At 49.4% G+C, this 7,256-nt stretch overlaps 1 non-coding gene across 1 annotated transcript; it reads left to right on the forward strand.

Annotated features, from left to right (window-relative positions):
• The first annotated feature begins 1,489 nt into the window (after positions 1-1,489).
• trnat-ugu (transfer RNA threonine (anticodon UGU)) lies at positions 1,490-1,562 on the forward strand. Its single transcript has one exon. It is a non-coding gene; the product is annotated as a tRNA-Thr (tRNA).
• Positions 1,563-7,256: the final 5,694 nt, after the last annotated feature.

Raw genomic sequence — 7,256 nt, forward strand, 5'->3', positions numbered from 1 at the left:
ACCATGACCTGGATGAATGAGAACATTCGCAGACATAAATAAAACATACCTTAATTTTAAACAGTGGGCGGGGCTGCATGGAATGTAAATTTTTAATAATAAAGTGATTAAACACTCCATTCCAAATCTGCTACACACGCGCCTTACTAACGAACAAATGACGTCATGCTGTAGCGACCGGGGGAGGCGGTCGCTCCGACTGTCGGCGGTTCTGCGCTGGGGGAGCGCAATAGCTGATGGGACGGTTAATGTTTCAGCTCATCTCATCATCCGCCGCTTCTCCGGGGTCGGGTCGTGGTGGCAGCAAGCTAAGTAGACGTCCCTCTCCCCAGCATCGCCCTCCAGCTACTCCTGGGGATACCAAGGCGTTCGCAGGCCAGATTGGACATGTAGTCCCTCCATTGAGTTCTGGGTCTACTCCGGGGTGTCCACCCAGTTGGACTTGCCTGGAAAACCTTCAAAGGAAGGCTCCCAGGAGGCATCCTAATCAGATGCCTGAGCCACCTCAACTGATTTCTTTTGACGCGAAGGAGCAGCGGCTCTACTCCGAGCTCCCTCCGGATGTCCGAGCTCCTCACCCTATCTCTAAGGCTGAGTCCAGACACCCCACGGAGGAAACTCATTTCAGTCGCTTGTATCCGCGATCTCACCCTTTCGGTCACTACCCATAGTTCATGACTATAGGTGAGGTTTGGAACGAAGATTGACTGGTAAATTGAGAGTTTTGCCTTCCAGCTCAGCTCCCTCTTCACCACAACGGTCCAGTACAACGTCCGCATTACTGCTGATGCTGCACCAATCCACCTGTCAATCTCTCACGCATCCTACCCTCACTCGTGAACAAGACCCCGAGATACTTGAATTCCTTCGCTTGAGGGAACAACTCATCCTTTCAGTTAACTGGTTAACGTAGTCGCCCGTTGTGCGGGTCATCCGGGGTTCGTGTCCCGGCCGTAGCGGTTCCTTGCTGCCCCTTGAATTTGCTACAATGTTATCAACTGCCTCTATGTAAGCTCGTCATATTTTTAGGATGATTTGAGAACATAAAGTTTTCCACTTACAAATTAGTGGATTCAATAAAAATATCGTTCAGTTGTATAATTTGATTTTTTTTAGAGGTCACTGAATTCTATCTGTTTACATAGTATATCCAGCCTCTCTCCAATAACCCCACCCAAATTGGTCTCAAAAAGAAATAAACACCTGGGGGCGATTACTAGAATCATTACGGTACGTGTAAACCACTGCTGTAACACCCAGCACCTTACCAAACCCTTTGCTCGTTACTGTTGAGGCAGCTGCAAAGCGCAGTTTTCGAATAGTCACATGATCAGCTGGTCACGTATTGATCCCTGGGCGCTCAATTTTACCAATGTTTTCATAATGAGCCATTTTAGGCATGATTATTACAAAGTGTGACATTTATTAGGAAGTGTAGCGAAAGTGTGTTGGTACAAATGCACAAGAACAGGCTCAGGCTGTAAGAATAGGCTCCATAGCTCAGTGGTTAGAGCACTGGTCTTGTAAACCAGGGGTCGCGAGTTCGATCCTCGCTGGGGCCTATACCATTTGATTCCACCTGAAGCTTACGTGTGTTGGGCGTTCTGGTGCAAAATGGCGACCGTGCGTCACCCAGGTGGTGCTACATGTTGGTGGTGGTTGAAGAGAGTTTCCCCCTTTAATGTGAAGCACTTTGGTTGTCCAGAAAACACTATATAAATGCAATTATTATGATTATGATTATTATAAGAAGGGTCCACCGACTAAGGTACTGAAATCACGAATTTTACACAACAGCACACAATATCGATGTAAATGTGCTTTAATGGTAACAGTAATGTAAACACGCCCCAGTTCATTTCAAACACCTCGTCTTCTCTTTCAAGATCTCTATTCGCTGTGTGGAGCTGATATTGGTCAAGCTGAATGTGTTTCCCCTAACAGCTTTTATGTCTCCTTACTGTGCTATCTTCATCCACCCATCTCTCTCGCTCTCTCGCTACCCCCCCCCCGCACTCTCTCTCCCCCCTCTCTGTCTCTCTCTCCCCCCTCGCTCTCCCCTTCTCTCTCTCTCTCTCCCCCTCTCTGTCTTTTTCTCCCCCCCTCTCTCTCTCCCCCCTCTCTGTCTCTCTCTCCCTCCTCTCTCTCCCCCTCTGTCTCTCTCTCCCCCCTCTCTGTCTCCCTCTCCCCCCCTCTCTGTCTTTCTCTCCCCCCTTTCTGTCTCTCTCTCCCCCCTCTCTGTCTTTCTCTCCCCCTCTCTCTGTCTCTCTTTCCCCCTCTCTGTCTTTCTCTCCCCCCTCTCTCTCCCCCTCTCTGTCTCTCTCTCCCCCTCTCTGTCTCTCTCTCCCCCCTCTCTGTCTCCCTCTCTCCCCCTCTCTGTCTCTCTCCTCCTCTCTGTCTCTCCCCTTCTCTCTCTCTCTTTCCCCCTCTCTGTCTCTCTCTCTCCCCCCTCTCTCTCCCCCTCTCTGTCTCTCTTCCCTTCTCTCTGTCTCTCTCTCCCTCCCTCTCTCCCCCTCTCTGTCTCTCTCTCCCCCCTCTCTGTCTCTCTCTCCCCCCTCTATCTCCCCCTCTCTGTCTCTCTCTCCCCCTCTCTGTCTCTCTCTCCCCCCCTCTCTGTCTCTCTCTCCCCCCTCTCTCTCCCCCCTCTCTGTCTCTCTCTCCCCCTCTCTGTCTCTCTCCCCCCCTCTCTGTCTCTCTCTCTCCCCCCTCTCTCGCTCTCCCCTTCTCTCTGTCTCTCTCTCCCCTCCCTCTCTCCCCCTCTCTGTCTCTCTCTCCCCTTCTCTCTGTCTCTCTCTCCCCCCTCTCTCTCCCCCTCTCTGTCTCTCTCTCCCCCCTCTCTGTCTCTCTCTCCCCCTCTCTGTCTCTCTCTCTCCCCCCTCTCTCGCTCTCCCCTTCTCTCTGTCTCTCTCTCCCTCCCTCTCTCCCCCTCTCTGTCTCTCTCCCCCCCTCTCTCTCCCCCCACTCCCCCCCCCCCGCTTCAGGCATCTATGTTGTTGTTCTTGTGTAGGTGGCTTGCCTTTTAGTTGAGACAAAGAGAGAAAGAGATGGGTTGGTACAGCGGAGGCAGAGACACGTCGTGTGTGTGTGTGTGTGTGTGTGTGTGTGTGTGTGTGTGTGTGTGTGTGTGTGTGTGTGTGTGTGTGTGTGTGTGTGTGTGTGATGTGCAGTGCAGTGCAGTGGTGATGGGGGGGGGGTAATTCTATGCCTGACCTTTCCTTGCTCATAAACAAATTCGGCTTTTGCTTTTCTTTTTCTTTTTTACCTTTTCCTCTTACTCACGCACTCTTCCTCTCTCTTTCCAGTGTTCTCTCTCTCCACCCCTCTGTCTCCATCTCTCTTCCATGTCTCTCTCTTTCCAGTATTCTCTCTCTCCACCCCTCTGTCTCCATCTCTCTTCCATGTCTCTCTCTTTCCAGTATTCTCTCTCTCCACCCCTCTGTCTCCATCTCTCTTCCATGTCTCTCTCTTTCCAGTGTTCTCTCTCTCCACCCCTCTGTCTCCATCTCTCTTCCATGTCTCTCTCTTTCCAGTATTCTCTCTCTCCACCCCTCTGTCTCCATCTCTCTTCCATGTCTCTCTCTTTCCAGTATTCTCTCTCTCCACCCCTCTGTCTCCATCTCTCTTCCATGTCTCTCTCTTTCCAGTATTCTCTCTCTCCACCCCTCTGTCTCCATCTCTCTTCCATGTCTCTCTCTTTCCAGTATTCTCTCTCTCCACCCCTCTGTCTCCATCTCTCTTCCATGTCTCTCTCTTTCCAGTATTCTCTCTCTCCACCCCTCTGTCTCCACCTCTCTTCCATGTCTCTCTCTTTCCAGTATTCTCTCTCTCCACCCCTCTGTCTCCATCTCTCTTCCATGTCTCTCTCTTTCCAGTATTCTCTCTCTCCACCCCTCTGTCTCCACCTCTCTTCCATGTCTCTCTCTTTCCAGTATTCTCTCTCTCCACCCCTCTGTCTCCATCTCTCTTCCATGTCTCTCTCTTTCCAGTATTCTCTCTCTCCACCCCTCTGTCTCCACCTCTCTTCCATGTCTCTCTCTTTCCAGTATTCTCTCTCTCCACCCCTCTGTCTCCATCTCTCTTCCATGTCTCTCTCTTTCCAGTATTCTCTCTCTCCACCCCTCTGTCTTCATCTCTCTTCCATGTCTCTCTCTTTCCAGTATTCTCTCTCTCCACCCCTCTGTCTCCATCTCTCTTCCATGTCTCTCTCTTTCCAGTATTCTCTCTCTCCACCCCTCTGTCTCCACCTCTCATCCATGTCTCTCTCTTTCCAGTATTCTCTCTCTCCACCCCTCTGTCTCCATCTCTCTTCCATGTCTCTCTCTTTCCAGTATTCTCTCTCTCCACCCCTCTGTCTCCACCTCTCTTCCATGTCTCTCTCTTTCCAGTATTCTCTCTCTCCACCCCTCTGTCTCCATCTCCCTTCCATGTCTCTCTCTTTCCAGTATTCTCTCTCTCCACCCCTCTGTCTCCATCTCTCTTCCATGTCTCTCTCTTTCCAGTATTCTCTCTCTCCACCCCTCTGTCTCCATCTCTCTTCCATGTCTCTCTCTTTCCAGTGTTCTCTCTCTCATCCCTCTGTCTCCATCTCTCTTCCATGTCTCTCTCTTTCCAGTATTCTCTCTCTCCACCCCTCTGTTTCCACCTCTCTTCCATGTCTCTCTCTTTCCAGTATTCTCTCTCTCCACCCCTCTGTCTCCATCTCTCTTCCATGTCTCTCTCTTTCCAGTGTTCTCTCTCTCCACCCCTCTGTCTCCATCTCTCTTCCATGTCTTTCTCTTTCCAGTGTTCTCTCTCTCCACCCCTCTGTCTCCATCTCTCTTCCATGTCTCTCTCTTTCCAGTATTCTCTCTCCACCCCTCTGTCTCCATCTCTCTTCCATGTCTCTCTCTTTCCAGTGTTCTCTCTCTCCACCCCTCTGTCTCCATCTCTCTTCCATGTCTTTCTCTTTCCAGTGTTCTCTCTCTCCACCCCTCTGTCTCCATCTCTCTTCCATGTCTTTCTCTTTCCAGTGTTCTCTCTCTCCACCCCTCTGTCTCCATCTCTCTTCCATGTCTCTCTCTTTCCAGTATTCTCTCTCTCTCCACCCCTCTGTCTCCATCTCTCTTCCATGTCTCTCTCTTTCCAGTATTCTCTCTCTCCACCCCTCTGTCTCCATCTCTCTTCCATGTCTCTCTCTTTCCAGTATTCTCTCTCTCCACCCCTCTGTCTCCATCTCTCTTCCATGTCTCTCTCTTTCCAGTATTCTCTCTCTCCACCCCTCTGTCTCCATCTCTCTTCCATGTCTCTCTCTTTCCAGTATTCTCTCTCTCCACCCCTCTGTCTCCATCTCCCTTCCATGTCTCTCTCTTTCCAGTATTCTCTCTCTCCACCCCTCTGTCCCCATCTCTCTTCCATGTCTCTCTCTTTCCAGTATTCTCTCTCTCCACCCCTCTGTCTCCATCTCTCTTCCATGTCTCTCTCTTTCCAGTGTTCTCTCTCTCATCCCTCTGTCTGGCTCTTTTACAGCCACAGGTGATCAGGCAGATCTTAATAGCCCCGTGTTCGTGTGTGTGTGTGTGTGTGTGTGTGTGTGTGTGTGTGTGTGTGTGTGTGTGTGTGTGTGTGTGTGTGCGTGCGTGCGTGCGTGTGTGTGTGTGTGTGTGTGTGTGTGTGTGTGTGTGTGTGTGTGTGTGTGTGTGTGTGTGTGGTTATATAAGGTATACCTTGAGGTAGGTGGGCATAAATAAAGATATTAACAGCCCCCTGGCAGAGAATGAGGGAGTGGAAGAGAGAGGGATTGAGTGGGAGAGAGATAGAGAGAAGGGGGAGAGAAAGAGGGCGGGGGGGGGGGACAGCAAGCGAGCGAGAGAAAGGGAGGGAGAGAGAGAAGGGAGAGAGAGGTAGGGGGGGAGGGGTCATAATGAATGATACAATTGGTCCAAGATGAAGCGAACCACCTTCGGCGTCCATGATGATGGTGAAGGGCGTCCTCAAGAGCGCTGGTTAAATGCTTACTGGGGTGTTTGTCCTGAAAAGACTCCATCACAGCAGGTCAATCAAGCAAAAGGAAAGAAGGAAGATGCAGTAATGTATTGCCGGATCATCTTAAGGTTGATTTGGAATTTGTTTGGGCTTTCTCCAAGATAACGACAGTGAACATATGACGTCACAATACACACAAGGAGTGTCCACAGAAACACACTGTTACAGTAACAACCCAGTTAATGTGACCATATGGCCCATGCCCTTAAGGTGGCAGATTAAAGTGCATGTGCTTAAGGAGACTGTACTTGTTCAGTCAGTGAAGCATGTAGGATGCAGATTGCTGCAGGGTAAGGGCTGCTGTGGAAGTGAGATGTTCTGGTCTTGATACTGCAGAGTCTTCCACTCGAAGAGAGGGGAATAAACAGGGGGGCTGGCCGGGTGTGAGGGGTCCTTTAACATCTAAAACTTCTGCTGAATGCAGATACGGTATGATTCAGAAGTAGTGGGGAGTTCACAGCCAATTATTTTTGAAGCTGTGTGCACGACTCTGTCAAGCAAATGTCTTTTTCGTGGGCTGCAGAATTTCTGTGCCATACAGTCTCATGAGAAGTGAGCACACCTTCTACTACAGCTCTGTAGAACTGTGACATCGCAGCCATCAACACTCCACATTTCTATTAGAAGACTATAGGGGGGTTTATTGGAAACGTGCAAGTCAATGATTTGTGGCAGAGACCATGGAATGCTTTTATAAATAATAAAAGACATTTTTGCTGGTTCACTTGAGGATCCGGGAATTGTGAGTATTTACGAACCAATGTGAAGGTCAGAATGGGAATATAGAATAGGAATATGAAGGAGAGAGAGTAAAGCCAGTAAAGCCAAGTTGTTGCAGCTTAAGCGTTTACTCACTGAGCAGTTCAGTAGTTCATCACAGGGTGAATTATCCTGAGACCACAGACAGCAGATGAATTTACGCACAATTCAGAACCACAAATTATTTTATTGTGATGTGTCACGTGCCTCCCTGTTCAGTTCAGTCAGTCGTTTTACTAGGTCTTCTAGTTTAGTCCAGTCAGTCGTTTTACCAGGTCTTCTAGTTTAGTTCAATCAGTCGTTTTACTAGGTCTTCTAGTTTAGTTCAATCAGTCGTTTTACTAGGTCTTCTAGTTTAGTTCAGTCAGTCGTTTTACTAGGTCTTCTAGTTTAGTCCAGTCAGTCGTTTTACTAGGACTTCTAGTTTAGTCCAGTCAGTCGTTTTACTAGGTCTTCTAGTTCAGTCCAGTCAGTCG

Source organism: Lampris incognitus, chromosome 16 (assembly GCF_029633865.1).
Source record: "Lampris incognitus isolate fLamInc1 chromosome 16, fLamInc1.hap2, whole genome shotgun sequence".
NCBI lineage: Eukaryota > Metazoa > Chordata > Actinopteri > Lampriformes > Lampridae > Lampris > Lampris incognitus.